We start from the raw sequence: 25,331 nt of genomic DNA on the forward strand, positions 1-25,331 counted from the left end.
GACATGATCATTTATTTATTCACTGAAGTGTTAGATATAATACATGATGTTTTGTGCATCTTTAATGAAATGAACTTTTATTGTAGAATGACTAGACTTGCAAATGGCTCTCAGAGATGGTACAGGGAGTTCCTGCAGCCCTGCTGTCCCTTACCAGGCTATGTCTGCTGAGAGATGAAGATTGTACAGCTTGCTAACCCCACTTCTCACCAGTCCCTCTTAATGTCCTTTCCCTACCCTAGGACCCAGCTAGGACCCGACTGGATATAACAGGGTTTGAAGTGAAATGAAGTGTGGGAGCTGTGGGGGAGCATGCATGCTAATGTAAGGGTTGGGGAGGGGGCAAAAATATAGGTGGCATTTTTATACATTCACAAGTCTAACCTTCTTGCTCCTTGTTCCGGCAGGAAGTCCCCTGTGCTGCGGGAGGCTGGCGTCGCTCAACACAAAGTAGGCATAGGTCACTTTCTGCAGGCACTCAGCATGGGCGTCAGCATGAGTGGGGAGGCTAAGAAGAAACTGTTGCCACCATCACAGCAGAGAGTGAGTGGGAACATGGCTAGGTGCATTAAAATTGCACCTTGAGTCCCATCTCCAGTGGGTTTTCCATCCAAAAGGGTCTTAAAAATAATTTTGTCCAAGTGTGAGCCTTTGTGACAAATGTTAAGGAAGCATGTGCTAGATTTGAGGCTCTGTATTGCTTGCCTTGCTGTAATTAGAGCTTGTAATTCTCAGAATAAGAGTCCCATGTTGTGGTAGTTTGAATGTAATTGGCCCCTACAGGCCCACGAGGAGGGACACTATTAGGAGGTGTGGCCTTGTTGGAGGAAGTACGTCATGGTGGAGACAAGCTTTGAGGTCTCATATATACTCTAGCCATGCCAAGTAGGATAGTCTCTCCTTGCTGCCGGCAGATCAAGATGTAGAACTGTCAGCTCTAGCACCACGTCTACCTGCCTGCTGTTATTTTCCCACCATGATGATGACGGACTAAATCTCTGAAACTGTCAGCCAGCCTCAATCAAATGTTTTCCTTTATAAGAGTTGCCGTGGTCATGCTGTCTCTTCACAGCAGCAAAACCCAGACTAAGACACATGTTAAAGATCTCTGTCCACATTTTAAAGCCCAAAAGAGAGATCAGCAAAGCTAAGTAATTTGTTCATGAACACACAGCTTGTCAGTGTTGAATAGGGATTAAAATCCAAGTTGTCTTGACTTAATTGTTGTTGTTGTTTAATATCCTAAATTAGACCCTTTCAACAACAACAGCAGCAGCAACAACAACAACAAAGACGCATTGGAATTTGGCACCGAAGGGAGGTTATAACAGTCTTCTAAGCATTTGACTAAGGGGCCTAAAGGGACACCTTGGGGAGGAACAGGAAGGCGTGGGAGACACAGCAGGATTTTTTTGTGTGTGCTGACAGTATTATTTTTGGGAGTAGTCACTGAGTCCCAAGCAGAGATTTCAGGTTCCTTGCTCTCTCCTCTACAGAGCACTAATAATGAGCCTATGTAGGCCCTTGGTAGGAGGGGTTTGCATGGATGAGCTCTCTCCATCAGCCTGTAGACCTGTTCAGGGGTCCCGAGAAATTGGTCAAGTTTTATTTCCTAGGCTAGGTGCTTGGGGAATCTCCAAGTTGGTGTTAGAGGGCACTCATACCCACCAAAACAAGGAACACGAAATGAAACACAAAGACGGGAGGCACCCTGGTGTGTCCTATTTACAAACTGCCGCAGCTCCTTCTGGGTGTTATTTGATTTTCTACTTCACCGAGAAACGGGGAAACATCAGAGTGACTTACGTGCCAAAGAGAGGACCCCAGGCCATCCTTCAGCCTCCCTAGCCCCCGAGTCCCCTTCATGTGACAGGATGCCCTCAATTACTCTCTCTGGGGGGGTCCCAGTCTGAAAGAAGATGGAGCCAACCATCTGTTACCGACTCCTGTGAGCAATTTAATCTTCTCTTGTTCCCAATGAGGAGGATTTTGTGAAAACATAAATTCCCATCAGTCCTGGTTAATCAGGAGTGTGCTCTCTGAGGAGGTGGAGTCCGTGACAGGAGAGACGCCCACTGGCTGGGCCGCTGGGAGGGCACCACTCCTGGTGAGAGAAACAAAGGTCACTGAGAAGCTTTCTGGGCAATCACCTGATCTGAGCATCCTTTTCCAAACAAAGATCTTGGTGTTAAAGGGGACCCACAATCTTCATGGTGACCCAGGGCAGCAGGACTGAACAAAGGAACCCCAACTCCCGATCTTTCTCTTTCCAACAAAACATGGGTACAATGAGTGACTTGACCATTTGGGGGTTCAGCATTTAGAGGGGGGACCAGCGGACAGTAGCCATGTAGTTGCAGTGGCAACCACAACAGGAGCTATGTTTGATAGGACCAGCCCTGTGGCAGTGTGGAGTTTATAGAGAAGGCTCTGGAGTCATGCTGCCAGTGTTTAAACTCCAGTTTCTCCACTTAGTAGCTGTGTGATCTTGGGTGAGTTCTGATCTCTGGAGATACTCAGGTTTTGAGTGTCCTTTGCAGGCCCTTATGATTTGCATCCAGACCTGATCACCCTTTTATGGCCAGCTTCAGCTTTAGAGGGGCTGCCCTGGGGTCTCCAGAATCCTTTTCATCAGTGTGCATTGTAGGCCCAGAGTTTCCTGGGGACAGTTGTCAGCTAAAGCCTGATGCAAAGGGCTACCAGTGCCTCAGCTCTCTTATTAACCCTGGACTGAGGTAATTCTAAGCCATGTGTGTTGAGTACTTTTCCAGAGGTCCCCTACAAGCTTAGGCACAGTCATCTGCAGTAGTAGCTAACTTCGTAATGTGTTTGTTGACTGCCTTTCCTCTCCCCAGTCTCTCCTGTGCTTTTTGCATCTCTCTACACACTATTTGCAGTTGAGTCCCAGCTTTGAGAGCTGCCTCTGCTCAGTTCTTCCAATCTAAGACAGTGTTTCAATTGTTCTACTGAATGGTGATGTTTATTAGGATGGCAATGCAAAGAATGCCTGATCAAGAGTTGGGAAGATATTGGGATGGTGATGGGCTTAACTGTGCGAGCATGAGTACTCTTATGAGTCCTACCCCTCACAAAACTGGCCATAGTGGAATCTCACATTCCCGGAATCTCAACATGGGGAAAGTGGTGACAGGTGGATCTATAAAGCTTGCTGGTTAACTAGCCTAGCAGACTGGCAAGATACATGTTCAGTGAGAGATCATATCTCAAAAAGTAAGACCAGAGTGTCCTACTTTCATTTCTGTTCATGAGATAAAATGCACAGACAAAAAGCAACTTAAGGGAGAAAGGTGTTTATTTCTGCTACAATTCCAGGCTGATACCATCACTGTGGACAAGTGAAGGCAGGATCTTCAAATCAGTAAAACTGAGTCACAGCACAGCCACAGTCAAGGGCAGAACGAATTGATTTCATTTATGTTAGCTTGCTTGATCGCTGATACTCAGCTATGTCTGTCCACTCTCCTATAGTTCAAGACCTCCTGCCTAGAGAGTGGTGCCACCCACAGTGGGCTGGGTTTTCATAGGTCAATTAATTCGATTAAGACAGTCCCCCACAAATAAGCCTGCAGACCAGCTCAGTGTAGAGAGTCCTTCACTGAGCCTCTTCCCAGCTAATTCTAGGTGGTGTCAAGCTGACAGAGCCAACGTCACGGAGAATGATTGAAAAAGACTCGTGAGGCGTTAATTTATTTTCTACTTGATAAAATACCCAGAAAAAAAGTAACTTAAGAGAAAAAGGATCTATTCTGACTTATTTTTCCTGAGAGGATTTGGTCCATCATGGTGGGATAGGTTTCTTGACAAGCTCCTGAGGCCAGTTTGTTACAATGCGTATCAGAACCAGAGAGCTGGAGGTGGGACCAGGCTATAAAATGTCAAAGACCACCCCTAGTCACATGTTTCTTTTAGCAAGGTTCCATTCTAAAGGTTCCATAACCTTCCCAAAGAGCTACACCAGCAGGGGACCAGGTATTCAAACACATGTACCTATGCAGATTGGTCCACTTTCAAAACACAACACTCCATGTTGACCTCTTGCCTTCACATGTACACATATATGCATGTGTGTATTCACATGCATGCACACACATATGCATGTGCATATATTCATGAATCTGTACACACACACACACACACACACTTCCTCAATTTAGTGAGAATTCAACAAATGCTCACTCTGTGTCTGATAAGCACTTATCTCACTAAGCTCATTCTTCATGCACTATTGCTTTCATTGTATAAATAGCATAATACAAGCTCTGAGAAGTTAATTTTCTCAAAGTCATGCAGCTTAATAAGGATGGAAATGCAAATCCATCTTTGAAGTTTTTTTTTTTTCTTCTTCTTCTGATTTTGCTCCTGCCAGAAGTTTTTCTCTACAGTTTCAATCTGGATCAAGGGTCTCTCTTTTTGTACTGCCACAACTGTCACCACAAGATCCAGTCTAGTATTGAGATTGCCTCATTTCTTGAACTTTTCCTGAGGACATACATGCTCTGAAATCTGTGATTGTTGCCTTGCGCATCACTGTAAGGTCAGCTTTTGGTCTGATGCCCAACACACAGTAGACTTCTAGTGAGTAATAAGCACTGTGTTCACCCTTTACTCCAACACCGCCTTCTTTGTTCTCAATTATCGAAGGTCAACAAATATCCCAAAATAGTCAGCTGAAATTCTAGAAATAAACAGTTTATATATAGGCTTAAAGTGTGTATTAATCCTAGCTGCATGGTGGAGTCTTTTGCCACCCCTCTCCTTCCCACTTGGGATGTAACTTTCCCTTCTACCTGGTATATCCACACTGTATTCAGTACCTTTCCGTTAATAACCTAGTAAGTGTGTCAGGTATGAACTAAACTGTGTATTATGATGCTATATTCAAGAAGCCAGTCCCCCTGTGCAAGGATAGTGATGTTGAGGGGCAACGGGGCATAAAATGCAGTGGGACAAGTTAACTTCAATCCCATGGACGTTGCAGGGCACATAGGAAAAGTCTTAGAGTATGGTATGTATATAGGCTTCCCTCCTGCCCTAGATTCCAGGCATCTAGGAACATAGCCCATAGATAAATGAGAATGCAAACTCAGGCAGCAGGGAGCACCATGGAAACCTCCCCAGGAAATACTTCTCTTTGCATCCTGCTGCAGAGAAGATTCATAAAGGTAGCTAATCTGCCTCTCCGGGCTTCAAAGATTTATCCTCCCAGAAGTCTTGTCAGAAAGACAAGATCTGGGTAGCTGAAGGGATGGATCATGGGAAAAAGCGCTTCCTATTCTTCCGGCGAACTTGAGATTGCTTTCAAGCATACATGTTAGACAGCTCACAACTGCCTATAACTCCAGCTCCAGGAGATGTGATGTCCTCTTCTGACTTCCAGGACCTCACACAGACATGCATGTATATACATAAATGAAAACAAATCTTAAAAAGGGAAAGACAAAGATCTGTCAGGTACTACACTGGCAGAGGAGTGGACATTGCTCCGTTGTAATGTCATGCTGTGCTGACAGAAGGTGCTTTCCAAGACTGAAAGAGCATGGGAAAGATGTTAAGAGGGTTGCAAGACTAGAGCTGCAGATCTCAAGAGGGGCCATTGCAATTGTGCTGGCTAGGTCTTATGTTATCTTGACAAACAGGCTAGAGTTGTTTGAGAGATTGGAACCTCAATTGAGAAAATGCCTTCATAAGTCTGGGTTGTGGGGCAAGCCTGTAGGGCATTTTCTTAATTAATAATCAGTGAGGGAGGGTCCAGTCCATTGTGAGTGGGGTGGGTAGATGTTCCTGGTATCTATAAGAAAGCAGGCTGAGTAAGCCATGAGGAACAAGGCAGTGGCTCCCACCATGCCCTCTGCATCAGCTCCTGCCTCCAGGTCCTGCCCTGAGTTTCTGCCTCCAGTGATGGACTATGGTGTGTACGTTAAGTAAATCTTTTCTTACCCAACTTACTTTTAGTCATGGGGTTTCATGATAGCAATAGTAAACCCTAACTAGGACAGGAATGTAGCCAAATCTTTTGAATGCTTACCTATACTGGCTGCAGAGCACTTTTTAAGATTCTAGATTTTCCAATGAATAAATAGAAGACATTCTATTAAAATAAAAATGATTCTGAATCAGTATTGCCTAGGCTTTAGTTGTTATTGTTCTTCATCCTCTTTCTTCTTTCCTCCTTCCCTTCCTCCTTTCCCTTCTCTCCTTTGCCCTTCTTCTGTTCTGTCTCCTCCTTATTCTCTCCTTCCTTTCCTCCTAGTGATCCCGTTCTCTCCTTACTCTCCTCTCCTCCCCTAGTCCTCTGCTTCTTTCCCTTTCCATTCTCCTCTTCTTTCTCACTCCCCTCCTTTTCTCCTTTCTCTTTTCCCCCTCCCCACCTTTTCCTTCCATTGTTTCTCCTTCCTCTTACCAGAGCCTGGACTTTAGAAAAACATTCTGATGCTTGCTGGTAGTGTGGCCACTCAAGAGAGCTGGCAAGACAATGGATTATCACTCTCACCAGCTCTCTGCATCTCGCCTCTCCAGCTTTCTTGTCTTCCTAGTTTTAAAATTATGATATGCAGGTTTACTTCTTCCAAGGATTATCGAAAGTTAGTGCTCTTAGTGCTAGTGGTCTAGCGTGTCTCAAACAAGTAGGCAGCAGCTAGGTTCTGCTAAGTGCTGAGTAATGCTCAAAGAAATAAACAGTGGGCAGAGATTAAATTTACTCTGAAGGCATCCAGGATCTATGACTGGGTTGTTAAACTCATGCTCACTTATTTTATCTATCATAAAAAGTTTGGTCACATTCTTCCAAGTAAGTGTGACTGACACAGGGCTCTCAGTGTGTGTGTGTGTGTGTGTGTGTGTGTGTGTGTGTGTATGTGAGCATGTGTGTTTGTGAGAATGTGCATATGTATGTTTGTGTGTGCCTGTATAGATATGTATGTTTGTGAGTGTGTGGATATGAGTGTATATGAGAATGTGTGTATGTGACTGTGTGTGTATGTGTGGAGGTGTGCTTGTGAGTATGTGTGTGTGTGTGTGGGGGGGAAGATGGCCTATATTAGCTTGTTTAGATAACTCTAGTTTCTACCTGAGAGCCTTCATGTTCACTGATCCTCTCCTATTATCCTGTTTCTGTCTTTGAATAGCAAATTCTCCTTATCCCATAGATCACTACTCTATGCCACTTCCTCAGAAAAGCAGCCTCGTACTCAAGTCTGGCCTAGGCCCATTTACTCTGTGTCCCTTCCTGGCACGAATACTTGTAGCTTTGACCTACTGTGTATGAGTAGTTCTGATGGCTCCTCCTCCTTCCCTCTCTGCTAATTTCACAGTTGAGTATAAGCTTTAGGCTGTATGAGAATACCCGGCATGTCTCCTGTCATTTGTTAAAAATAGAGATGCCCAGACTTCTCATAAGCCCCACAGATTCAGAAACCCTAGAGCAAGATTTAAGAACCCGCGCTGTTTCAGGCTCTCTGTGGACTTGTGCATACTTAGGGTTGCAGCTGTAGAGAGAGTGGAGAACCGCTTCCTGGAGAAGGCAACCCCATTCATCTTCAGGGAGAGGACACTGAGAACTATGTTGAAGAAGAGCCAGAGTCCAGAAAGGAAGCATGGCTCTAGCCTTAGGGAGTGGACCCACAGGCAGTGGCCAGGATGTGTCAGAAGAAAATGGTGACCAGCAGGGTAGAAGGGGACAGACAAGAGCTCCCATTCTCTGTCTTTGGTGTCTGCAGTGACACACCATTTACTCACATAAAATGGACTGCATTGCCACCTGGCATGTCTGATTACATACTCTACACCAAGCAGTGATTTTAGAGTCACCCATTACATTGGATTACATCCAATGTAATGTATTCAATGTAATACATTCAATCCAATGTAATTGGATTGAATCCCACCATTGGATTACATGCAGTAGGTGAATACAAAATATCCTTTCTATTTTTCTTATCTCTTCCTCATTACGCTTCTTCTTGATCTTCACTTGGAAGGAGCCAGTAGCAAACACTTGTCTTCCTAACTTCTTTCTCTGTGGGATTTGTTTGCCAAGGGGAGTTACAAAGAAGAGGCTGCTATTTTCTGTGTGGTGTTGAGTTAGAGATGGGGATTAATCAAGGAGGCTACAGAAGTTGGAATGAGGATATTTGTAGGCCCCCATACTTGGTCCTCATTTGTTGGTGCTATTTGGGGAGGTGTGGCCTTGCTGGAAGAAGTATATTACTGGGTTGGCTTTCAGATCCAAAATCCTCCTTCTCCTTCCAGTTTGCTTTCTCTCTGCTTCATGATTGCTATTGAGAATGTGAATCCTCAGCCGCCTGCTCCAGACGCTGTTCCCATTTCTTCCTGATATGTTTCCTTGTCATTGTAGGCTTTCATCCCTACGGGACCATAAGAACAAGTGAACTCTTATAAGTAGCGTGGTGTCTTAGTTTGGGTTTATTGCTGTGAAGAGACACCATGACCAAGGCAACTCTTATAAAGGAAAGCATTTGATTGGGGCTGACTTACAGTTTCAGAGGTTTAATCCATTATCATCACGGTGGGAAGCATGGCAGCATGCAGGCAGACATGGTGCTGGAGGAGCCGAGAGTTCTACATCTTGATCAGCCAGAAGGGGGCTCAAGTTGGGTGTAGCTTGAGCATTTAAAACCTCAAGGCCCTGCCTCCACAGTGACATACTTCGTTTAAGAAGGCCACACCTACCTCTTCATAGTGCCACTCCCTATGACCAAGCATTCAAAGGCATGAAGCATTGGTGGCCTCACCTATTCAAAACACTGCACTTGGTCATGGAGTTTCATTACAACAACAGAAAAGTAACTAATGCGGAGGGCTCCAGATAGTTCAAGGATTAAGACTATGGTGCCAGGACTTCTGACTGTGGGTCATGAATGATGCTAACTGCCGTCGGGGTGGTTCCTATTCCCTTAAACTTATGCATAATTCTATCAAATAAGGGATAATATGCCCTTATGTCCATTCACTCTCTTCTTGAACCCCACTGTGTGTCTTAAACACAACCAGCTAGTAGATGGATTCAAGAAGTATATGCAATATTTGTAAAATTCTTGGGACCCATCATCCACTCTATGCATTTTCACCACAAAGGTTACTGGGCTAACCCAATCTTAGGTGCTTAGAGAAGCGATGAAATTTACCTAAGATCACACAGTAGGGCTCTAAAGTTTTATGAGTTTTATGATTGGCTGGTGAGAGTTGTCAGGACTTCAGGTGGGAGTTAGGAATGGCTTCTCTTCTTGGGAGGACAGCAGCTAATGTGAAAGCAGATGGAGTCTAATCCTAGGGCCTTGTCCTGGTCCCTTAGGCCCTGGGCTGCAGCTCCCAGGCTCACCAGTGACCAAATCTAAACTCTCTCTCTTACATTCATTCAACGCCATGGACAGGCCAAGGCTAACTGTCTTATAAATCATGGAGCAGATTAACTAAGTTGGACATGCAAGCATAATTCTCTTGCAGTGACAGGACACAAGGCTGGAGGCAGAACAAACAGTAAGAATGACAGGAGGAAACCATTTCCCCCTCATAGGCTAGGAGGAAAGTAGATGAGAAGGGGGATAGGCAGGAGGGAGTAACCTCTGTCTTTCTCTTCCTATCATAGCATATCCAGGGCCTGGAGAATTCCTGCTGGCCCCAACCCTCCCATGGCATGCTGCTGCTTCTTACCCTGCAGGTTTCTGTTGCCCCATTATGGCAATTTCATCCTTTCTTGGTGCATCCAGAAACCCGATCCCCGCTCTTCCCGTCTTTCCTCTTGTTTTATTCTCAGAATGCCGAGATCATACCTGCAGCAACCTAAATCAGAAATCCAAGTCAGATTATATCACTCTTGGACTCCAAGCCTTGTTCATGTCAGTAACTCACAACAGGGTCCTTGGTGCCCATGTGACCTGTGCCACCTTTTCCTCTCTGACGTCATGGACTTTCATCACCATCCCTACTCCATTTGACCTCAGTGGCCTCCTTCTTGACATTAAAACACTGAAGTCTCCATTTTACATCCTTACATAGACTCTTCCTTCTGCCTGGAATGATCTCCCAGCAGCTATGCAAACTCTTAGCATCCTTCCATTGTCACTTCTTAGCAGAGCTTGCCTTCACCACCCCAGTTAGTATTACACCTACCTTCTCTAGTCTGCACACTTTCTGACTTGCCTGTTTCTTCTGACTCCTGTTCACCCTAAGGCTGTGAGACCATTTGTATGTGAAATGGCCACCAGGGCTGTCTGGTGCCTGGATTGTGAGGTGCCTCTGAGGAAAGTATGTTCAGGCTTTGCTGCTTGCTCAGCCTGCTACCTCATTCCCCACAAAGAATCATGGGATTGTCACTCTGGGCTAGTCAGCTTGTGGAGGTAGATAGGGAGATACCTTGTCTCCCGAATGTCACCAACAAGACTGATCTGGCTTCCAGGGAAGCCGTGTTCACCCAGGCTGTCCTCCTCCTTGTTGGGAAGGACAGAAATGCCCAGTCTGCTCTTCTCGATCTTGGGGTCAAGTGTCTGTTCAACAAATGACCTCTGGGGGCTGTGAGGGAACTGAGGTCATCCCAACCTCCCCAGGGTGCTTGGTTGGACAGGGAGAGGAGTGAGGATAGGTAAGCAAAGGATTTCCATAGCGTTCTATCAAGACCCGTGAGCAGGTGTGTAGGGACACTATGGAAACAGCGAGGCACCCTCCTACCTGGCATGGAGGAAAGACCAAATGGGAGGAACTATTAGCACATGCCTGCTCTTCCCATGTTCATGCTTTCATTCGGTCAGTGGGTGTTTATGGGAGACCAGGCATGAGCAGGAAGGTTCTAGGGAAAAAACAAACAAACAAACAAACAAACAAACCATGTTTTCTTTGATTTGAATCTAGAAGTCGAGAAATATATGACAAGGAAACAAGAACAAACAAGCACATGTAAAACTCATTAATTTTTTTTTGTTATTGTTTAAGCCTATGAGGAAACACAGCAGGGTCTTCAGTTGGATGTCTGTGGGAGGCTTTCTTTAGTCCCTAAGGGAGGGAGCAGCAGGAAGCAAGAGTGACGGGGGCATCAGCGAGGCCTGCAAAGGTGGCCTGGTACAGTGTGGCTAGGGGCTTTCATATGCTCTTCAAACCGTAGCTGGCCCGAGAAACCCGGGCGTTAGCCCTGCTTGACACCACACCACTTACTCCTCAGGCCATTGGCAGATGGGTCCACATGTTAACTCCTACTTCTTGCAAATGGCCTCCACAGCAAGCCTCACTTCAGTATCTGGCCTTCCGTACACCTTCCCCAAGCATCAGTCTCTTCACAAGCCTTTCCTAAAGCTGCACAAAGGAGGGCTACACTGTCCTTTGAGTTTCCTGTCTTGGATTGTCACTCAGCCAGGCTGTGATGCCTTTGGGTTGATAGATCAGCCAGACAGATGCACCATGACTGTGTCCAAAGGTCCAAAGGGGAAAAAAGGAAGGAAATGAGGAAGGGAAGAGTTACCTTTTTAAAAACAGAGTTTTTAACACTAGTGGCATGTGTGTCCTGAACCTTGAAGACATGGGCAACTGTCAAAGTAAAATTTGTTATTTTTGTCAATGAAATTTTCTATTCATTATTTATTTTCTTAATTAGTATGTGTATGTGTGTTGTGTGTGTGTATGTGCACGAGCACACCTGTGTCAGGGTGGCACACGTGTGGAGGTCAGAGGACAACTTTCCGGAGGGAGGCTGTTCACCTTTCCACCACATTAGTTCTGAGGATGAAACTCAGGTCGGTCATCAGGTTTGGCAGCCAGCAACTTCACTTGCTGAGCCATCTTACCAACCTGGCCTAGGATTTTTCTCAAATTCCTGTCTCCTAGTCTCTATGGCCCTCTCTCCACCTTATCACTAGATTCAGCCCTTGTGTTGTCTTGCTCACAGAGAACCCGTTTTTCGTATGTTTTCAGTCACTGCTTTTTTGAGTTACCTGGTAAACTTCAAAGACCATGCTGAGGCGTGAATGCCGGAGTTCTCAAATCTGCTCACCAGCAAAGCAAGTGGCTCTTCAAAACCAAATTAGTGATGCTGCAAAATGACAAATTACTATGTGTCACAGACCTCAGGAGTCCCTGAGGATTCCTGTGAATACAGAGTGGTGCAGGAAGGAATGCTAATGGCACCAACCCTCACCTGAAAGGTGTCTGGGCCTCTGGGAAGGACTTGGCGATGAGATTCTTATTCTCATTCCAGATGCAACCTGCTCTCATTCACACTGGGCCATGGTTTTGGCTAAGTACTCCGTTACTAGGGAAACCCACGTTGTCAGTCCTGAGCCATATGGGAATAATGGTGATTTATTTAGGAAAAGCGAGGTTTGTCACTTTAAGCTTACCGCTACAAAATTGCTTTTTGATTACCTTCCGCCTTATTGCATTGTCTTGTCACAATAAACTACAGAAACAAGTGGCAAGGTTAATAATTATGCGCTCCATTCTTGTCACTCTCAGGGCCCTGCCAGGTCACAGTTGCAGCCCCAGTGTCGCAGGCAGGCTGCTCCAAACTCCTACCCTGCAGAAGAGAGCTTCATGGAAAGCACAGGTCACTCTCTTCTTAGGTGGCTCCGAACTCCAGACCACCTCAGGACTCTTCTGGGGCCCAGGTTCCTGCAAACAAGCCTTTCTAGTCTTCATGGCTGGCTTTTACCCTGAGATGCTCTCCTGCCTTTCAAACTTCACACTTTAGGCTTCCCAGGTCTGAATGCAACACATCATCTGAACCCTACCACACATCTCTTCTCTCTTGAGATCACTCGTGCCTTCCTTCTTACCCTTCGAGTTCACAGTAAGGTGAACCTACCCCACACCTCCAGAAAAGTAGCTCTGTGGCCACTACCATGTGCCATGGACTTTGTTAGAATTTTCGCATGTGTTGTCTAAGATGGTCTGAATGGATGCCAGCTTTGTTTCCCCCACTTTCCAGCACCCCATGCTGAGTTCTAACCTTGGGGTAAATCATACTAGGGGGTGGGACCTTAGGGTGACTAAGGCAAGAGGACAGAGCCCTCTAGGAATGAGATTAGTGCGCTCATATGAGGCCACAGAACGACCCTCACTCCTCTGCCGTGTGAAAGAATACTGAAAAGACATGGGTATTCTTTAGGCTATCTATAGCAGAAAATTGGTCCTCAGTAGATACCAGCTTGCTGGGGTCTTTGTTCTCAGACTTCCTAGCCTCTCTGTACTGTAAAGAATAAATTTCCGTGGATTATAAACTATCTAGACTATACAATTTTGTTACGGTGACCAGAACAGACTTCCCTAGTTAGGTTTCTATGGCTGTGATAAAACACTATGACCAAAAGCAACTTGGGGAGGAGAGATTTTATTTCAGCTGATAGCTCTCCCACTCCATCACCGAGGGAAGTCTGGGCAGGAGCTCAAGGCAGGAACTGGAGCAGAGGCCTTGGGGGAACACTGCTTCCTGGCTTGCTCTTCTTGGTCTTCTCAGCCTGCTTTCTTAAATAATTCAGAACCACCTGGCAAGGAATGGCACCGTCTACAGTGAGCAGGGTCCTCCTACATCAACTGCTGACCAAGGAAATGCCCCCATAGGTGCCCACAGGCCAACCTGGTGGGGGCATTTTCTCAAGCGAGATTCTATCTTCTCCCCGAATGACTAACTTGTGTCAAGTCATTTATTCTCAAATGACTCTAGCTTGTGTCAAGTTGACAAAAAACTAGCCACATGATGCAAAGGCAAAAGTTGATATGATATACACTTTACACCAAGGAACCCGTGCTCAGGAAGTGGAGTCACTTGGCAGGTGAAAAGTCTGGATTGAAGCATGCTGTACAGCCAGACCCTGTTTGCTCTGGCATCCTTGACAGTGTAAACACCAAGGCCTTTCTATGGCTGTCTCCCTCCCTGAAACACAAGCTCTTCAAGGAACGTGCTCAACATCATGGCCCAGGAGAAACATCTCTTCAGGGAAGGTACTCCATTTCCCTTCCTTCCTTACCTACCACTTTCTGTCACCTGTGCTTGTTTCTTTGCATCTTCTGTGCTCCTTGAGTTGAAGGAGCCCCCTGGTCCTCTTTCTGGTCTCCACTACTTGCTCTTTGGCCATCTCATTGAGTTTTATACATTCAGAGGACATTTATGTGCCAGAAGTCCCCCAACTCCCCTTTTAAAGACTGAGGTACACTTTACATACAGTAGAATGTGTCAATCATGTAGTTTTATAACTGTATGGTCGGTCGCAAATGTGTATGGGAGTATCAGACCGAGCTTTAGAAGGCTCCTGTTGGCTCCAGAATGTTCCCCTCCTAATGTCAACAGCACCTCTCTCTAAGGAGTCCCTTTCAGAAGATCTTGCTAGTCTTTGGATTTCTCATACATACTCGTCTGGGTCTGGTTTATCACATGACTTTCCAGGAATATCATTTATTATGCTGATAGCTGTTTTATTAAAACTTGAGAAAAAAATTAAATTTCCAACAGAGGCAAAAGCATTGAAAAAAGTACAATTAGTGGTCATGTTCTATTGTTCAATCCCACCTGCAAAGCAAATCTCAGAAATAATACTGTTTGAAATGTAAATATTTTGACATATATTTGTAAAGGCTAAGATCTTTTTTCTTTAATGTGATTATACTGTAGTATTATTACACCTAAAAATGGCAATAGCTCCTTAGTATTCTACAACACTCACTCTGGTGTTTGTTTGGGTCTGTTCCATCTTTAGATGGAACACTAGGTTGGCAGACAGTAATTTGGTCCCTCAATTTATAAGCACTTCTATTTTCTCTCTCTCTCTTTTTGGTGTTGAAGAAACTAGTTGTTTTTTTTCTACGAAGTTTTTACATTCTTGTGTGATCACACTCATCTTGTGTCTTTGAACACATCTTCTGTCTCTGGTGGTAGGTATATGCAGAGGCTCAGTCACAATCACACCAAGCTGTGTTTTTTGTTTTGTTTGTTTGTTTGTTTTTGTTTTTGACAAGGATGCTTCGTTGCCACCATCAGGAGGCACACCAGGCCCACACTGGCTTTGTCGTCATGCTGTTGATGGTTACCCACTGTGACCCCCAGCTCTTTAGAAGTGATCTTGTAGTCCTTTCATGTCTTCACAGCTCCTGAGTGCTTCTATAAGAGAGCCTTTATGTAACCAACTTTTGATTACCTAGAAGTCCAATTCATAAGGGAAAAGTAGTTTAAATACTTAATGATTTTTCTCTTATTTACCAGAGGGTTTTTTTTTTTTATTTGCTAGTTATGAGTAATGAGTTTGTTCTTCACTGGCCTCAAAGGGTCTAGTGCTATTCTTTTCAGGATCATTATGGATGTATGGGTTTTGAGCCATTCGATGCTGACTGCAATTAGTCTTATTGGGCGAATTCTCCCTTGTTTGCTAGTAGGAACCTCTTCATGTTGGCTGTACTGATGACCCTTACATTTTTATCTTTAGTTCAGCCTCGTTCCTGAACTCAGGACTCGCACAACCTACCACCTATCAAGAACTTTGGGCTACAGCAGCTCAAAGACAAATAGCCTTCCCAAGCCAGACAGCAGGTCCTGCCGGCCTCACAGGCATATTAAATAAGAGCTTCTTCATTTTAGTTACTCAAACAAGATCTTGGAGGTGCTCTTGAGTCTCCTCTAACTTTCACAAACAAGGTCAAAACACCTGCCATTGCATTTTGTTTTTGAATTACAGGGGTTCAAGCCTCTTGTATTTTTCATGTGAATCTAGCCCATAATCTAATTATTCTACCTGGACCAACCCTTTCTTCATATGGTCTGGTTTCAGGATGGCGGTCACAGTGGTGTAGTGACAGCCTAATTCAGATCATGACACCACCACTGTGGCTGCCACATCTTACTCCACCCAACCAACAAACCCCTTCTCCTTGTACCACACTCCATGCCATATCCTTCAAGCCACTTTATCCTACTCATTTCCATCCCCTTCCCAGTCTCATTTCCCCATTCCAGCCACTCCCCACACCCCCCTTTATTCTACCCCATTCCAACTTATCTTTCTCACCTTTCTTCATTCTACTCCACTGGTACCCACTCTCCTGCACCCCAGCAGGAGTGTGGGCTACCTCTCCTTTACCTCTCCTAGTCCTATCCTTGTTCACTTAGCTTCATTGCATGCCATGCACATTAGGCTCTCTCCCTTCCATCAGCCTCATTACCTGCGGTGTGCCCACCGAGCCTTTCTCGCTCTAGCCCGTTGCTCTCAGCCTCAAGACACGCCGTGTACATTTGGTTCTCTGACATTCCTGCAACAGTGCTGGCATATGTTCCCCTCATGGCCTCTCTTCTTGCCAGCCCCCTTTCCCACAGACAGTCCCGCTGCCCATCTCCACAGCTCTTTTGGAGTCTTGCTCAGCCATATTTTTTCCCCTCAATCAGAGCTTTCCATTCATTAAAAAAGTTTTTATTATTGATAAGCATGCATGTGCATGCATGAATGCTTCTATGCAACGTGTATGTGCAAGAGGTCACAGGGGCCTGAAGAGGTCATTGGATTCCCTGGAACCAGAGTTACAAGTGGTGAGCTGCCCCATGGATGCTGGGAACTGTATCTAGATTCTCTGCAAGACCAGTATGCACTCTTAACTGCGGAGCCATCGCTCCAGTCCCCTTTCTTTTTTTAAAAGACAGATTTATTTGTGGGTTGGTGATGAGGCACAATGAGTAAAGGCCACAAAACCTGATGACCTGAGTTGTATCTGTAGGACCCAAATGGTGGACAGAGAGACCAATCCCTGCAGGTTGTCCTTTGACCTCAGCATGGATATTGTGGCACATATGTGCCCCATAAAGAAATAATTGTGATAGAAATCTTTAAAGAGTCTCTCTGTCTGTCTGTCATCTATTTATTTGTGTCTCTATTTGAGAGCATGCACAAAGGAGAGGCCAAAGGAGGGTATTGGGTGTACTTTTCTATCATTTCCTGCCTAATCCCTTGAGGCAAGCTCTCTTCTGAAACTCAGGACTCACATATTCCTGGCTAGGCTGACAGTCAGCAAGCCTTAGCATTCCTCTGCCTCTTGATGCTTCTTGCATCTGGAGTCGCAGTGTGTGTAGGATTCCTGGCTTATTATGTGGATGCTTGGGTCTGAATTCTAGTCCTCCCAATTATATAACAAGCACTCTTAGCTCCTGAGCTATCTCACTAGCCCCCTTTAAAAATGAGCAGTCTTCCCACTCCAGCAGGCCTGATTCTTTCCTTAATTTTCTTTGTAGCATTTGCCATCATGTATAGTGTTCATTTCAAATTTCCTATTTATTCTGTAGTGCCTTCAATGCTATTTACATTGTTAGGTCCCAAACAGCCTGGCACAAGTTTGATGGATGTAGGAATACAAGGTGGTATCTTGTCTCTGTTCCCTGGTAGTGGGTAATGCCCATGAGGACAGAGTGTCTGCCTGTTTCCAGCTGCTTCCCAGGTTTTCTGCCTGGCATATAGTAGGAATTTAATAAATGTTCACTGAATGGCACTTAGTACTCAGCCTGGTGTCTGGTACATGGTTGGTGTCCTAAGAATGGGTTAATTGTCTTTCCTCCTGCTTACTGGAAGAGGTCTTCCAGTAAGACCTCTTACTTACTCTTTGTTAAATTCAGGGCTAATGTCTGCCTCAACCTAAACAGTAAGGGAAAAAAATGTGGTGTATATGACAGAGCACCAGACATGAACTCAAAGAGCACTCAATCTGAGGTAACCATTCATCATGGGACCTGGAGTCAATCACTGAACTTCACTAATTTCAAGTTTGTTGATGCAAAATGGGTAGATAATAATATTCCCAAGAACCCCACTGAAGGGAAGAGCAAAGATGTGTGAAAGTGTTTTTGCAAGCTTTCATTTCCACCCCTGTGGCTTGGACCCTCTCCTTCCCTGGAGGATTCCTTTCTTACCTTCTACACACGTGCAGATGGACACCAGGCCTAAGCCCTTCTTCCTTGTCCAAGTCCCCAGATATTATCTTTTGTATCTTCCCCACCTCTACTTCAACTCCAGGAGTGGGGCTTCAGGCGCTGGTCCCCACTGCTCAGCCTGATGAGACAGAATGGCTGTTCAGCACCTTCTCACCATGCGTGACTCTTCACCAATTCTTTAAATCTCTTTATTGTTTTTTTTTTTTTAAAACCCACTCTTCTTCCTACATGTTTTCATACTTTTGAAAAAGCTAAATTTTTTGAGTAAAGTCTTGCCATGTATCCGAGGCTTGTCTGAACCATAGGATCCTCTTGCCTCCACACCTGAGTTCTGGGATTGCAGACATCACCATTTGGTACTTAGCTGTTTATGCTTCTTCTTGATATATTGGAGATCACCTATTTTCTGTCCCTGGATCTTTTCTTTTTCATCCTGTATGGGTGTCCTCAGTATTGTCTTTGTCCTAAGGACTCCAGATACTACTTATTTCTCTGCTGAGGTCCTGAGATCTTCACTTTATTCTAAGTTTCAGGCCCCACAAAACCCAGTGGCAAATACCCAACGAGCACTCAGTTTCTCAAAGTGCATCCTGCAGGTCTCCTAAAGGTTCATGTGTTACAGTCTTGGTCCTCAGGATGTTGCTACTGGGGGCTGGAAGAAATGTTCAGAGACAGAGCCTGGTGGGAGGTCACCTGTCCACTGTGGCCATGCTCTTCTATCTCTTTCTTTTTTGCTCCTTGTATGAGGTGAGAGGCTTTCTTCATCATGCATACCTTGCCGTGATGTGCAGGCTCACCAAAAGGTCCCAATGCAGCAAGGACAGAGAATGATGGACTAGAGCCTCAAGATGGTGAGCCAAAAGAAACTCCATGTTTATAAGTTGATTTGTTTCAGGTATTTATTACAGTAATGGAACAGTATATCATGTATTTGTGACAATGACTACATTTGAACTGGGTCACTGGCTTTTTCATGCCATTGAATTTTTTTTTAAAAGCAAAAAACTGGATCTGAAACATTAGCTTTATGGCTGTAAAACCTACTTGCTTTTAGACTGTAATTATTCTATTGTCTTTCCTGACCCCTAGGACCTACTCATATTGAATGTTTTGGGAGTTGTCAGCCTCCATAATCACATAAGCCAATTCTTTATAACATACCTCTGCCACATATGCAAACTCATTCTGTCTGTCAGTAGTTTGATTGCCTGGCAGATGCTAAGGCTCTTCCTATGTCTGAAGCAGCCATGCCCATTGACGTCTCTAGGCCCTGTTCAGTAACACTGCATAAAGCGTTTGCTTTAGATTTCTGGGCACAGATCCGGCACAGTGTCAAGTTAGAAGGATCTCTTCCTCCTGAAAGGGAAATTTAAAAGCCACTTCCATTAGAATTGACAACGGCTAGGACAGGAAAAAATGCAGTTATAATGAAGGAAAAAAAAAAAAAGCCCAGGACCTGGAGTCACAGAGACAAAGAACAGCCTGTTGGCAGCAACTAAGCATCAAAGAGCTGGAGCTAATATCTCAGGACTGCATTTGGAGTGAGTCCATTAGCAAAGTCCTGGCCACAGCAGGATGGGGAAGGATGTGGGGTAGGCAGATCTCATGTGCCTTTAGATGGCTCTCTTGCTATGTTTACACAAGTCAGTGCAGAGGGATTTGAGAACTCAGCCTTTTCCTTCTGAAGATGAGAACAACTGAGGTTCCAGGGAGTGAGATTTATAGGATGTCTTAAGGGTAGGGGCTCCCAGCTGGCAGAGGTTTAAACTAGGCCGTTTTTGGTTATTTCCTCATAAAAGATGCTATATAGACCCATCTTGGTACCCATAGCATCTTTTTCCATATAAGGCATATGACTCACACTTTAGGGTGCTTTCATTTCTACAGTTTGTTCTTTTATGAACCTTTGAAGGTCTGGATTGAACGGCCCGCAACTGGTGCTGGGCAGAGTGGGTGCTGCACAACTGTGCTAGGAAGGGCATGGGTGTAAGGCATCCTTTCCGGTTTCACCACGTAATGTGTTCAAGAGAAAACAGCATTGACTCTCTGCGCACTTCCCTCCATTCCTACACAGTTTGAAACACTTGTCTAATCCTCAGGGACTATCTTATGAGGTTGATCCTGCCACTTCTCACTATTGTTTTTCAGAGGGAAACAGAGGTACAGAATGCTTAGCTTACTTGCCCAACATTGCAGACTAGACCTTAGATTTGAACACAGATCAAACACTGGGTCTTTCTGCCTTTCGTTGTTCAATTTCTGGGTTTGGGATGAGGGAAAAGCAAGGGGTTGGGAGAGAAAGAGTATGAGGAACTTCCTGTATGTGAGAACTCTGCAAGGATGATGTTGGTTCCTCCAAATATTCTCCTAATTCCTGTTGCCACACACTCTAACTTCCCAGGAAAGCTAAGGTACCCCTCCTCTCTGCTATGAGGTGACTCTGATATGGTTCAGGAGCATAGCAATGCTCCTTTAGAAAGCAATGGGGAGCTAGCTCAGTGAGATGGCTAAAAGGAATATAACTGGAATAAATCTTGAGAAAAGAGAAATATTTTGTCTTAGGTATCCTTTCCTTTTGGTTGGTATTGGGCAGGGACTCTTCAAGAAAAAGCGTTTAACTGAAGAGAATTATTTAATATTGGAGCTGAATAGAGCTGTGGGCAAAGTTAATGAGCCAGCAAGTGGTGGTGATGCCATTGGGATTAGCAACAGTGAAAAGCCATTGCTTCCCTAGACCCCAAGGGTAATGAGAAAAGCCAGTGTTTCTGGAAATGCAGGAACAAGAAGAACCACAGCAGGAACTCTGACACAGAGATGCAGATACAGCAGAGCTTCAATGGTGAGATTTGGAGGACGCAAGAAGAAATATGATCCCCTTCCACCTCCTCTTACCTTGAACCTGGCATGTGACACTGTGTGTTTAGAATGAGGCTATCTGGTCCCTTTGGAATGGGGCAAGGGCAGCATGATAGGAGAAGAGAACTGGAACGCTGGCATCTATCCTGTGCTCCTTCTTAGGTACTTTCCTGAACTGCAGCAACTTGGGAGGTAGAACCACCTTTCTTAGAAAACAGCCGATCAAATTTCTCCTGTGATAGGTAGCTGTGAGGGAAGCCTGACTCACCTACTTTAGCTGGAAACCTTGCTTGCAGACTTTTAGTTCTTTTTTTTTTTTTCTTTCTTGCAGCAGACTTCAGGAACCAGCAAGATGGGTGTGGATGTGTGGGCTGGTGCAGACGTCAGCAGGCCACACATAGTGGGGGCAGAGAGCAGCAATACAAAACAGCCTCCTGAGAGAGGCAGTTGCTGGATCATGGCTGCTCCCTGACTCTGGTGTGAGGTGCATCAATTACTCTTTTGGTTGTCGTGATAAAGCACCACTTCCGAAGGCAGCTTCTGGAAGAAAGGGCTTATTTTGGGTGAAGGCTTCAGAGGGAGAGTTCCTAATGGTTGGGGGGAGACATGGCAGCAGGCAGCTGGAGCAAGAAGGTGAGAAATCACAACCTCAAACACAAACATTAGGCAGAGATGGATGGATGAATAGCTAGCTAGCTAGCTAGACAGATAGATAGGAAGAAAGAAAGACAGAAAGAAAGACAGAAGTGGAAGTGGCATGCTCCTTAAGTCTATTCTTGAACACCCAACCTTGACATTGTCCTCAGCGATTGGTAGCCCTCTTGCCCAACTGAGCAGTGTGCTGAATGCTGTTGCTGTTCCAGCTACCTAGAGTGCATGTTTTTCTCTGTCTTACATTGCACAAAAGGAATGGTCACAGTAGTCACGAGGCTAGCTGACATCAGACACCTACAATATGCCAGGAGTCCCAATACATTTACATCAACTATCCTTTCACTTAAATCTTTTGAGAACCCTACTCGAGATATAGAATATTAATTCTCATCTTCCGAGTGAGGTCCATTAACTTGTGTCCCCAGGTCTAAATGGTAGGAAGAACTTGGGATGCAGTCTGAGTTTAATTGTTTAATTCCACTGGAATGAAATTCAGAATTCCAGATATCAGTTTATTGTTCTTATTATTCAGAACCCAGTAAATACAATGTAAAGGGAAAACAGAGACCTATGGATACCGTGATTTTTGCCTAAGGGCCCTAAGGTAGCAAATAGCTGAGCTGGGACCTGACTTCAGGATCTATGCTGTTGTCATGTTAGAGATCAGTTCTCACTGTCCTGAGATAGCTCAGCAAGTCTGAGGGGACAGAGGTCCCATCCAAGGCACTTTCTCTCCTGCCAGTTCAGCGTGCTGGCCAAGCACTCTCAGGGTAGCTCCGTAAACCCTCCTTCTACCAGGTCACACTTCTGCAGTGTGTATGTGTCCTTCTTCCAGTCTACTTCACTGGCAGAACCCAGAATTTTGTGTGTCTGTCAAGCACAGCAAAATACCAGGACAAAATTTCATCTCTGTCCATCTTGGAGTAGAGAGGAACGAATCCCTCTTGTCCTGCCATCTTGCCCAGGAAATGCCTTCCTCAGTGGGACCCGTCATTTTGCCTTCACGAAAGACGTGACATACGTATTCTTTCAAAAATTAAGAGCTTTTTCTTGGGCAGGGCAATCTGAGCAGGAGGGTGTGAATAACCCTGCTCCTGCTTCCAAGCTGGAGTGGACTTTTAAGGAGTTATTTATGGGAGGAATGCTAATTACTCAACTACAAATATGTAAATACTTTGAGAATAAATTCATCACAATATATTAGGCATCACATTGTAATTAAGCTCAATTAGGTATTATTAGCAGTATTAATGTCATGTTGCTCGTGCCTGTTCCTAATGAATATATTAACCCAGTCTAGCTGCCACCATCTACGTGGGTACATTATGATGATGGCAATAATAGACACATAATTAGAGCATTATTGCTTTGCTTGCAAATTGTGCAGAGAAATATGCCAGTGTCTTTGGAATTTGAGTGACTGGCTTGTCTATGGACATGTTAGATATAGCCTGGGGATTGGGCCATCTGAAGATAAGAGTTAGCCTCTCAGTGGGTGTCTCGATTTGTAGTCCTTGAAAGAAAGTGGTTTCTTGTTTCCTTTCATGAGTTAGGTAAATGCAGTTGGAATGGGGCATGGGGCAGGAGGCATTGTCAGTGGAGAACAGTAGTTGGTACCTAAGATGGCTTCCTGTAAGAGGATGGGAATGTGTCTTTGTCTTTATTTGGTGGGCTTCCAGCCCCACATTTGTGAAAACACAGGTCACTGGATCTTGGTGTACCTCATGGTAAACCTGAGTGAGGAGTTCATCATTTTACCAGAGAGAAAAAAAGGCTGTTTGCAGATGGAAACAGGAGAGGGGTAATATAAGGGTAGACACAAGCTTGCAATGAGGTCAGGGTCCAAGGACAGGAGATGAAAATGGGAACCTGCTTTCTCTGCTTTTAAAACCACTCTGTAGGAGGAGGTATTGGCGTCCTGATTCGCAAAGTGGACAGTGTATTACAGAGAGACATTCCCTAACTGTTCCCCAACTCACACAATCATAAACAGAAAAGACAGATTTAGAATCACGTTTTCTGACAATTAGGTTACTAAAGGGTGCAAGGCAGGTCACCATAAAAATGGATAGATAACAGAATTGTAAAATGTAAAACTGATAGTGAGAGTTTTCTGCGAACGCCTGCCCTGTGTCAGACAACCTGAAGGCTGTACGAACATACTTCTCCAAGATGTACATAAAAGATCAGATGGGCCAACGGGGAACAGAGAAGGAATAGAGCTGGGTCAGGAGCAACTTAGTATTAGAGAGATTAGTTTTGAATATTGGTGGTGAGGTTGGTTCTTGATTTTGGTTTTGAGTGAATGAATGGAGCTATAGAGATGGTTGTGGCTGAAGGAAGGAGCCTGACGGGGGGGGGGGGGTGTCACTAAGAAACTCCTTGGCAACAGTAACAAGTTCTTGAATGTGGATAGGTTCACCAACCTCTGTGCTGCCTTGTTGGTGAAAGGACCCATTCATGGTGTTGGTCAGGGCTCAGGAACTAAAATCACGATAAGAACATTTTTAAATAGAAGGGATGGGCACGGGGTGGGTGGGTGGGGGGTGGAGAGTGGAAAGGCCAAGAAGGAGACTAGTGGGAAAGAAGAGACAACTAGAGGCTGTTACAGTGGGCAATTTCTACCGCCTTAGGATGAAAGATAAGGAGGGGAGATGAGGTTATCAGAGGTAGCAGTGTTGTGGACACATGGTAGCTGCTAGGTAGGGAAACTGAGGTAGAACAAGATAGGAGGAAATGCCCTTCCCTAGCCATCTCATACAACACCTGAATGGCCATAGCCACTGTGAAGCCAGTGGGCTTAAAACTAGCTCCTGATGCAGAGAGGAGCAGAGCATGGGCAAGAGGAAATTAACCTAAGGGACAGCTGCAGAGAGGGTAGAGGTTTCTGACCTCCAAAGCAGCCCCCCCCCCCAGTATTCTTATACAAATTTATTCCTTATGAAAAAAGAGAGGGATAGTAAAGGGTGAAAAAGATGGTCTTCGCTTACCTTTGCATGTTTTAAAAATACTCTTCCCTGATAATATTTTTAAAATCATGTGACATAAGCGATATCAGCCCATTTTATAGAGAGTGGAATGGAAACGGAGGGAGGCTTAGTGAGTCTTGGGGTTTTGTACTTACTAAGTAGCAGGCACAGGCTTGTTTACTAGCTGGGAAGGTTGAAGAAATGCTAAGATTTAGTGACATGTCTTCAGAAACATGGGGCTGGAGGCCCAACAGATGAGGACAAAGGGCTATTCCATTCTTCCCTCAGGAGCCTCCACGTAGCTGCCTTGACCAGGTTCTTCTAATTACATAAGACACAGAGGCCAGGGGCCCTGAGCTTTTGTAGTTCTTGAGAACACACCTTAATGCCTTTCTCCACAATGTCCTGTAAGTCTCAGAGAAATATCACAGAAAATTGTGTTTCTGATTCCTTTCTAGAAGCTGGGGAGGTAGAGAGGTAGATAGGTGGATAGGTAGGTAGATAGGCAGGCAGGTCAGTAGGCAGGCAAGGAGGGTTGCAGAGAGACAGGTAGGGAGGAAAGGAGAAAGGAAGGGAGGGAGGAAGGCATGGAGGCAGGAGACAACCACACCCTTTTGACCAATGTTGAAGCAAGCTCAAGGAAGAAGAAATGACTTTTGTTGGTGTTGGTGATTGTAATTTCTATCAGCTCAACTCATTTTTATTCTGTAAACAAGTGATAGTTCCGTGGCTGTGGCTGTGGCTTTCTCCATCTAGAACCATATTTCAACAAGCTTCCCTAGTTGCAGTGGATAGTTTCATCCCCAGGCCAACATATGCTTTGGTATCCATATGTTGTTGGGGTTGTCACTCATCAGTACTTCAAATAGACTCCCTGATGCCCCTCTCCCTTCATTGGACAGAACACCTGAAAGACTGAGTGCCTTTGTGGT

The sequence above is a fragment of the Meriones unguiculatus genome, chromosome 12, assembly GCF_030254825.1.
Source record: "Meriones unguiculatus strain TT.TT164.6M chromosome 12, Bangor_MerUng_6.1, whole genome shotgun sequence".
In the NCBI taxonomy this organism is placed as follows: Eukaryota; Metazoa; Chordata; class Mammalia; order Rodentia; family Muridae; genus Meriones; species Meriones unguiculatus.